At 36.3% G+C, this 10,566-nt stretch overlaps 1 protein-coding gene across 2 annotated transcripts in view; it reads right to left on the reverse strand.

The window, feature by feature from the left end:
- The window catches only part of LOC128247059 (FK506-binding protein 5-like), a 117,787-nt gene extending 107,344 nt beyond the window's left edge, over window positions 1-10,443 (reverse strand). For both annotated transcript variants that reach the window (XM_052965837.1, XM_052965838.1), the window contains exon 1: window positions 9,471-10,443. The gene's annotated coding sequence lies outside the window, so the exon portion shown is untranslated. The remainder of the gene's footprint in view (window positions 1-9,470) is intronic.
- Window positions 10,444-10,566: the final 123 nt, after the last annotated feature.

Below are 10,566 nucleotides of genomic sequence, written 5' to 3' on the forward strand. Positions count from 1 at the left end.
TATATATATATATATATATATATGTGTGTGTGTGTGTGTGTGTGTGCAATACTGTATACCAACTTTTCAGAGATGTCTTAAGTATGGGACTTAAATAATAATGAGTTTTCAAATGTAGTCTCTCAATTCTTTGAGGGCCAGATGCCCTTCCTGTCAGCAACCCTTATCTGTTCCCAAACAAGATAATATTTCCCTATGGGCAGATATGTTTTTCACAGAAGACTGGAAACAACAGCGATTGTATGACAGCAATGCTATTTACAACCATCACATGATGTCAAGACAAGGGTACATACAAAAACACGTACATATCATTATTGTCATTTTAAGATCCACTTTCCCATGCTTGCACAGGTCAGATGGAGTTTTTTTGAGGCAAATTTTTGACAGGCAGAAGCCCTTCTTGTTCAACCCTCATCTGTTTTCAAATACGATAATATTTCCCCATGACCAAACATGTTCTATTCAGAAATTGGAAATGAATGACATAGCTTGTATGACAGTGACAATCATTCTACAAGTATCATGTGATGGCAAGACAAATACACACACACACACATATAAAACAGGCTTCTTTCAGCTTCCATCCACCAAATCTACTCACAAGTCTTTGATCAGCCCAGGAGTATAGTAGGAGACACCTTCTTAAGGTGCCACACAGCAGAACTGAACCTGGAACTATGTGGTTGGGAAGCAAAGTTCTTACCACACAGTCACACCTGCAACTATATATATTGGTGTCAAAGTTTGGCACAAGGTCAGCAATTTCAGAGGAGGTAGTAAGTTGGTCGCACTGACCCCAGTATTCAACTGGTACTTATTTTATCAACCCCAAAAGGATGAAAGGCAATGTCAGCCTTGGCAGAATTTGAACTTAAACTGTTAAGACAAATGAAATGCAGATAAGCACACGTCCAGTGCACTAACGATTCTGCCAAACTCCTTTCAGTTGCTATCCACTGAGAAGTGTTTGGTCAGCCTGGGGCTCAAGCAGAAGACACTTTACCCAAGATGCTGTGCAGTGGGATTGAATCTGAAACGACATGGTTTACAAGGGACCTTCTTAGCCACACTTTCACGTCTATACAATATAATTATTTCTGGTAATTTCTAACTGAAGGGATGAGCTTCTCAGCTTGCCAGTAAATTAACAAAATAGCTTCTCAATAAAAGAAAACATTGCTTTACGAGAAACCCCGTGAAATGATGTAGGGGAAGGGATAACTCATTGTAGTAGCACCATAAAAGGTAGGGCTGACTCGTTATGGTAACCCCATGAAAGGTGGGGATTAACTTAGCAACTTAGTTTTCTGTGACTAATATCTAAGACTACAACACTATTTTTCCCTTTTGTTTCCAAAGCCATTGAACATGATAATCAGGAATAGCCTCCACTTTCAGCTTGGTCATATAATGATTTGAGGCCAACTAGGTTGTTCTGATACAGTAGAAGGGCTCAGTCTTGTTTCATGTGGTGGAGTATAAACTATTTTTTATTTCACATTGGAAATTGCAACCCAGAGTAAAAAAGGTCCACTGTGAATAATCCCTGTTAATCCCGAGATTAATTCTCATCAAAAAGCAATTGTTAATACATATGACAAAGGTTAAGCTTTGTAAACTTTTCCTCTATTCAAGGTTGCCCAGCAGATCTTCAGGTTTTTGAAACTGGACATTTGTCACAGGTGGCTGGTTTGTTGACAGTTTCTTTAAAGTCTTCACAGATACTTATAGTTACAACATTCTCTACAACTGGAACTTTTAGAGAAATCCATTCTGAGAAATTTACAGGCTGATAAATCCCTTCTCACAGTAATTTGTCAAGTTCAACTTAAATCCCTTCTTTCAGAGCATATGGAATAGGTGTAGGTTTGAGAAACTCTTGCCCAGTTTTGGAGTTGACCTTGATGTGAAGTTTGATACCCAGAACCGTAGCTTTACTGAACACCTCACCATACTTATTTGAGAACAGTCAGCTTTTGTTGCAGGACTATACCAAGAACTGCCCATGCAACATTCTGAATAGTTTCTCCCAATTCAGTCAGAAGTGTTATAGCCAATTTCAATCCAGCAGAGTTGACCCTTCACAGTGGTCAGCATAAATGCTAAGTCCTTTTTCTAACCCCCATATGTACTAACTACCTTAGCAGTTTCTAGTTGAGTGATAGTCTCAGCAGTAGAAGTACTTTGGCAGTAGTTGGAAGAATTTGCAATTGTCTGTCAGTACTTTGTACTTGAGTGAAGGCAGTTTCACTAATTACTGACGAAGATGTTTCGTTATCAACTTCCATTGCTGTACTTGAGAAAACCCATCCACCAAAACAGAATTGAGATTCTAAAACCAAGGTACCAGATAAAAAGCACCCAATATACTTTGTGGAGTGGTTGACATTAAGAAGGGCATCCAGCAGTAGAAACCAAGCCAAAACTATGGAACTTGGTGCGACCTTACCAGTTTCTGTCAAGCCATCCAATCCAGGTCAGCAAGGGAGACAGACATTAAATTATGATGATGATGATGATGATTCATACCTCTCTGTGAAGAAGTTGGCAAGTAGCCATATGAAGTTATGAGGTCCCTTTAGCTATGTTAAGTACAAGGGGCTGCCTTTCCAGTGCTCATGCCATCCAATATACTTTGTAATGTGTGAGGTTATGAGACCCTTTTAGTTTTATCAAAGACATGACACCTTTCTGGTGCAGGCACCACAAAAACGGCATGCAGTACATTTTGTAAAGTGGCTGATACTAGGAAGGGTATCCAGCCATAAAAACCAGGCTGAAAGTAAACACAAGCAAGGTGCAATCCTTCAAACCTTTAAAGTGAGCAGTACCCCACCCCATCTACCCACCTGAATATGTGCTGACCCTGACCAGTCCAAACCCAACACAATGATCACACACACACACGTATTTGGTTTGCAAGATTTATTGGCGTAATAACCCTCTTGGAAACAGGAGGGGTTTGGTGGCAGGAAGGGCATCCGGCTGTAGAAAACTTACCACACAAATAGTGCTGCATATATGTATATACATACATATGTCCAACCCATGCTAGCATGGAAAGCGGACGTTAAACGATGTATGCCAGTATAGGGGAAAATATTCTGTTTTCTGAGTATTCTTTTCTTGAATCCTGCTATTAAACTCTTGTTATGAAGATTAAACAAATTTGTTGCCATGTGGGCAGAACCATGCCTGACACAGTCTCTTGGACTATTTATTTTAATTTCATTGAGGTACAGACTTTCTCAAATATGTTCCAAATCAGAAGGTATTAAGTATCTTTATTTTTTTTTACAAGTAATTACTTTAAGATGAAGGGGAAAAAAGAAAATGTTGGAAAACAATTCTTTTCTTTACCCAATTTACTAAAAGTTCAGAATAACTGCAATTGTTAAGTGATGTGACGTCAAGAAGGCTGGATGTTCATTAAACACAGACTGGATAGTAAAGGTTCTCCTGAATATATTTAAAAGAGGAATGAAAACTCGACACAATACAGGAGTAATGAAGTACAACGTTGTAGTAAGAAAGTGGGAGAACTGCAGGAAAAAATAGCAGTGATTGCAATTATTCAACAAAGCTCATAAATTAGTGTTACTTATTGATTTATTTTAATTAGACACACATCCAATTTGTGTGTGTGCGTGTGTGTGTGTGTAGTGGGGAGGGGTGATATGTAAGTCGATTGAATCAATTCCATCATAATAACAGCAAACGTTTTATCCACTCCAAACAGTTGAGAAAAACAAAGTTGATTCCAGAGCAACTCAAAACACGATACCACATATCAAAAATTATTCAGAGTGGGACTCTAACATTATTAATTACAATTCCTTAATTGTTTTAATTATTAATTATAGATTTTAGTTTTAAAATATGTAAAAAGAATAACATTGATTATCTTTCTGTATTTTTAAATAAACACAAATGTGAATATGGAAGCTGAAAGGTTCTCAAGAGGAGAGTTTCACCATCACTTTAAGAATATGAGTACATGAAAATAGGAGTACGCCCACCCACATTATAAATGGGAGTGCTCATCAAATCAGTAAAATTAGCACTCCATAAACTGAGTTTGATATCAACCAACCTGAGAACAGTCCTATTTTAAAGGAATCTAAATAAAAACCTTCCATCAACATTTCATTTATATTCCAAATCCAGTTTGATTATCAAAGAAGTTATTTTACTAAATTCTTCATTATTTTCAAAATGAATTGAAACAATGGCACTGTTTCCAACAGCTAATATTCAAATAGTTTAAGAAACTAGGTTTTTAATACATTTTGGATGAGAATGTTAAGATGAGGTACAGTTAGAATGATTTTTGCTGGTAATTATATAGTAATTACAATCATTTGAGCATTTACTGCTATTAACATCACTTGATGCCATAAATTAAAATTTAAAGTTAGGAAGTCAATCATAGACAAGGTTACATTCTTGGTCGATGTTTTTGGAATCTTACTCCAATGATGAGACAAGGCTTATGAAATGATATTAGCTTTATATTCTATATCATATGAACATGTGTACAAAGAGATGAAACGGTTTTGTTTAAATAAGTTTTACTCTTCCAATCATAAATCAAAGACTAAGTAAAAGACAACAAACGAAATTTATTCTATTGCCTCACAACCCACCCCCACCCAACAAACCTAAAACAATTCTTTTAGTTAATCTTGGTGTTTTTGCTTTTTCACAAAGAGAACAACATAGTGAGAATATATTTATAATTACTGTCTCTCCTTATGGAGTACTGGTCATCTATTTTGTGACCTTGTACCAGAGACAAGAAATGGCAGAAGGTTTAAATTTTATGAATAGAAGCAGGATTCCTTATTGGTGAGCCATAAAACACACAATTATGCTCCATGTTGTAGCTAAATGTGTTGTGAAAATAAAATAATAAAGAATTTCATAAATAACAACTGAAATTCTTATCTTGACAACAGAATTTCATTTAGTGGATAGTGAATAACTTAATTTCTTTACCTTATTTATATTTATAGGTTAAAGTACAGAAATACCATTTTTAATACTTTATGCATAAAATATATCAAAATATTTTTATTTGTTCTACAAGCACAGGCGTGACTGTGTGGTAAGAAGCATGCTTCCTAATCACATAGTTCCCGGTTCAGTCCCACTGTGTGGCACCTAGGGTAGGTGTCTTCTACTATAATCTTGGGCTGACCAAAACCTTGTGAGTGAATTTGGTAGAAGGAAACTGGAAGAAGTCCGTTGTATATGCGTGTGTCTCTCTCCCTCTCTCTCTCTCTGTTTGTCCATCACAACAGGTGTTGGCATGTTTACGTACTCGTAACTTAGTGGTTTGGCAAAAGAGACCAATAGAATAAGTATCAGACTTAGCAAAAATATTTGATACTAGGGTCGATTCGTTTGACTAAAAGTTCTTCAAGGCAGTGCCCCAGCATGACCACAGTCTAATGACTAGAACAAGTAAAAGATAAAGGATAAAAAGTGCATCAGAAGTTTAAAATAAAGACAAAAAAAGAGAGAGAGTGAGAGGATTTCATGAAGCCCTGGTCAAGATGATTTAGTTGAGGGCTCCACTGTTCCTTTATTTCTTATACACGATGACTAGCCCTGGGGTCCATGAAATAAGTATCAGTTGAGCACAGGGGGTCAATGTAATCGACTAACTCCCCACCTCCGACAAAAAGACTTCAGGCCTTGTACCTTTAGGAGAAAAAAAAATTATACAACTAAATCCTGTGTTTCAGTAAATTTACCATAAGAAAGAGGCTTATAATTTTTGTCAAGTAGAGAGAAAGACTTTATATGAAACTTTTAAGGAGAGCCTTGCAGTTGACAATCTCCACAAGATTACAGAGGAGATAATGTAAGGATGGCTATCAAAGGATCAAGCTATGGTTTAAGGGAAGTGTGTCAGCTTCTTCCATTATAGAATAAACTGACACTTATTTTTTTAAATTTAGTTATTCAATACAATGGAACAAAAACATGCAAATTAATTCATCTAAAAACCCTAAAACAAACAAATCAGAAATAAAGGTAGTTTGTTTTTATCCAAATAAAAATACGTGAGAATATATATATGTATATACATGCATATGCAAATATGTATTATATATATATATATATATATATATTTATGTCTGCATATGTTCTTACAAATAATTACACACACACAATGTTGGGGAGAATGCTTTGCAGTATTTGTTCCGACTCAATGGTTCTGAGTTCAAACCTCGCCGAAGCCAACTTTTACAACTTTTTAGGGTCAAATAGGAAAAGTATGAATCCAAAGAGGAAGATGAACGGATGCCCTTGCAATATTTGTTCAGGCACTTTGTATTCTGAGTTCGAATCCCAACATGGACTAACTTGTATAGCAGACTTCTGTTGCCTAATTTAGCACCACTCCCATGACACCTGGAGTGGCTTTAGAAGAATCATCTCGGTCATAAGCATTTGGCAAGGACTTCGCTTGGAGGAGGATAGCTTCTTCCTTTTCTCCTACCAATCTTACAGGTCCCATAAAATGTCATGGGAACGGCCTTCCCTCCTGACTAAAAAATAAATAAAAATTTATGACTATTTGTTTCATTATAGCTGCAAAACTCGAAATCAACATATTCTCACGACGAAATTGTAATTACTTAATAGTGATTTCATAAAACACAAAACCTAGAAGCCAAATGGCTGTTGTGATGTTTACTCTCTTCGCAAAGGCATTGTAAATAAAGCGAGACTTATGGAAGCCGGGAACTGAAACCGTAATGCACACTCAGGTTCCCCAGGAGTTTGAGGTGTTAGCCACTTGGGCAAACATATATTAGAATATTTAAAGAGCTGGCAGAAGATGTGAAAGAGACAAGAAGTATATGGTTTGAGTGGATAATGTGCTCCCTACTACTTGAAACTGATAATGTCTGTTGATATGTCCATTCTGTGTGCGAAACGAGACCGATTACCACTGCTTCTACTACAGCACATACCACACACACATACACACACACACACACACACACAGTGTGTGTTTGTGTACATACATTCATATACACATCGAATTAAAATATTCTGTAATCACAACACCAAAATGGAAATTGTGAGGGAAAAAAAGAACAAAGTTGAAGGAAAAACTAGCAGTAATTAGAGAGAGAGAAAAAAACAATTAGATAAGGTAATTAGTAAATAAGAAGACCAGGCAGGTGAAGTAACAAAAGAGGCAATGAAATAGAATATTGAAATAAAGTGAAAGACTGTATTTCAGGAGAAACCAATCCGTTGATTGATAGAAATGAAATTATTCAATTGAAAAGAACTTTAATATGAAGTGGGAAGAAGCTTGTCTAAAGATGACACGCTTTGATCGCAAGATCAAATAATGTCTGTCTGTGCTTTTCATACAAACTGTTTGTCTCTTTATTTTAGGGTTTTATTTTCCGTGAAGATGGAAAATATATTTTTAAATAATGTTTGTCATAAAATATGCTCCACATCTCCCAATAAATCTGACATCAGAAACACGCACTTACAAAATATGTTAAAAGGTCTCTCAGCCTCTACAAATCTATTTTCATTGTTTGTTGAAGTATTATCTAAGGTCCACCACATAATAGGGAGTTCACTTTACTTTTCATTCTTCTGGAACAGCAGAAAAATATTGAAGTCATAATCAAAACCTAGCAAAAACATCCTTCGTAAGTAAAATGAGTCTCTGGCGAGTGGAACTGACTTAATAGAGAAAAGCATGCACATCACAACATCTCATTCCTTGAACTTGGTGGTAAAAAAGACAAAAGAAATGAATATATCACAACAGATCAATTATTCAAACATTATGTAAAAAGAAATTTATTTTACATTTATGAGAGAAGGCTTCCAACGTATCGACTCCGCGATATAGGTTCGCTTCTTGAGCGAATCCAGTTCACTTCTCTTCGATGACGTCTGATCTCATCTCTGCTCTTGTCTTGGAGTGCCATTCGTACGAAATCACACACACACAATGTGTTTCAGGTTTAATTAAATCATTGTTACACACATCACTCATATTACCTTAAGAAATGACAATAACGTGTGTTTGTGTGTAGGTAGGTAGATGACCATCCCCGCTGATGATGACACCAATGTCACTTAGACACCGCCGCCAGTCAAAGAGCGGGAGTGACAGACAACGGGTGACACACGGAACACCCTGTCTTCTTTGTTCACGAGGTAAACATTGCCTTTATGGTTGCCATAATTAAATCCACTCAGTTTTACATTCTTTTTCCTCATTATACATAATAATGCCGTATCTTTCTTCTCTCTTCAACTGCAACTAGATGAATAACAACACACACACACGTATAGATATGTGTGTGGTGTGTGTATGCATATATATGTATGTATGTATAAATGCTCGCACAAGTATGTATACCTTACATACATAATTGTATAAAATATATACATTATATATAATGTGTAGTGTATATACTCGACGCACAAGTACCATATATATATATGGATAAAGAATGTGTCTAAGTGGGAATAAATATTACCTCTCAGTAATATACATGTATAATGTGTATGTCTGTATGTATATATATATATATATATATATATATATATATCACAAGAGATTGATATCTCACGCACGCATACAACGGACTTTATTTCCTCTAACCCTAGGCCCAGAGGAACATGGGGCATATAACAACTCTAGAGGCAGGGACAACTGTACCGTATTCAGATATGCTGACAGGCGGCAATGTGAAATGAAGTGTCTTGCTTGAGGACACAACGCACTACCCCGTCCAGGAATTGAACTTGTAACATTACGATCGTGAGTCCAGCACCGTGTTCATTATCCACACACACACACACACACACACACACACACACACACACACACACATATATATATATATATATATATAATATACGCATTTACGTGTGTGCAGCTGGAAAGGAATTTAAATTTGAAATACACAATGAGAACATTTAAGGTTTCCGCACCTTTTGTTTATGTCTGGTTATTTTCTGAGATTTGACAGAAGAACCTCAATTAAATGTTTGTTTGTTTGTTTGCCATGAAAGGTGATCCCTAGGGTCACTTCCAGTCAACACCTTCCGTCTGTTTCATCATATATTTAATATATTAGCCAATATTGTCTTGAATACCATATGAAGGTGTAATGAAAGGGAAATTTAGTTGCTTTTTCTTGCAGGTCGAGCGACCGGGGTTAGAGGTTCCCTTGATGTGTGTGTGTGTGTATACACACGCGTGTATGTTTGCGTGTGACATATAATATTTGCAATGTATACAAGTTACACGAGATTGTGTCTAAATTATTCCTAACATTATGTCTTAGATTTCTCAAAGACTATCAACGATTCTTTGATAATGTTAACATTCCATGTTCAACTTATTGTGTCTCTCATGGCTGGGTTTCATTACAATAGTGAGCAAATGTTCAAAAATATCTTACCTCATTAATTAAAAATGTAACGTTGTTGGAAATCGACAACTCGGCTGTTGGAACTGAGGGATTCGGAGCTTCAAGTTAGAAAGATTCCAGCATCATCAACAAGAGGACACGACTAAAACAAGGATCCTCTTTCTCTTTCACCCATTCACCTTTTTCTCTCTTATTCTCTCGCCTTTTGTCTCTCGTCTTATTTTCTTTTTATTTTTAATTCTTGCTATGATTTAGTAAAGGATCTTTACAGTTTGTTGATATTTGGTGTGGATGTGGAGCTGAGTAAGAGAGAACGATGGAAGCTTTATGAAAGAGAAAGACGGACTGAGGAAGCTGACCCATGTTATTACATCACTTTTATAATTGAGAGAAAGAAATCAGAAAAATGAAATCCGTTCGGTAGAGACTATCAACATTGATGTCTAGTAACACAATTAATGTATTTCTCTAGTTATTATAATAACAGACATTTCTAAAACTCTATTTTTTTTCTTGGGTTTTCCCCGTCATGTTGCGGTGGTGGTGGTCACTTGGCGAACATCGGAAGAGACAGAGAAAGTAGACAGGGCCGGTTAGTAGTAAAGAGCTTAGTGTTGGGTTCTGTGGCAATGTGTGTAGGAGAGGAAGTGTCAGTAGATTTTAATAATCGGCAACACTGACTGAATGAAGCTGCTACTGTGTGTGACTTGGTGTCTGCCACCTTCTTGTCTCTTTCTTTCCCACTGACAATTGACGATCTAAGTCAGGGGCAATAATTTTACGGATGCTCAGAAGTGACGAAAAACAATTTCTCTCTCTCATTGAAAGTATTAATTGTCCAAATATATATTTTTTTTACATCAATTGTCAAAATATGCTCACTCTACAAACATCTCTTTCTTTTGACTAACCACAAGTCATTTATAGAGGCGGAGGAGGAAGAATACATTTTGACAACAAATAGAAACTAGTTTGCAGTCTTGGAAGCTGGATCTTATCACTTCGTGGCACTTTAATACTGGTTTATTTATTTATTATGCAGCAATTCCCTATATTTCAGGAGACTGAAAGTTATATAGTTAATGCTTTTTCTCAAAGGCATTACCATCTCTCTCTCTCTCTCTCT

Source organism: Octopus bimaculoides, chromosome 2, assembly GCF_001194135.2.
Source record: "Octopus bimaculoides isolate UCB-OBI-ISO-001 chromosome 2, ASM119413v2, whole genome shotgun sequence".
NCBI lineage: Eukaryota > Metazoa > Mollusca > Cephalopoda > Octopoda > Octopodidae > Octopus > Octopus bimaculoides.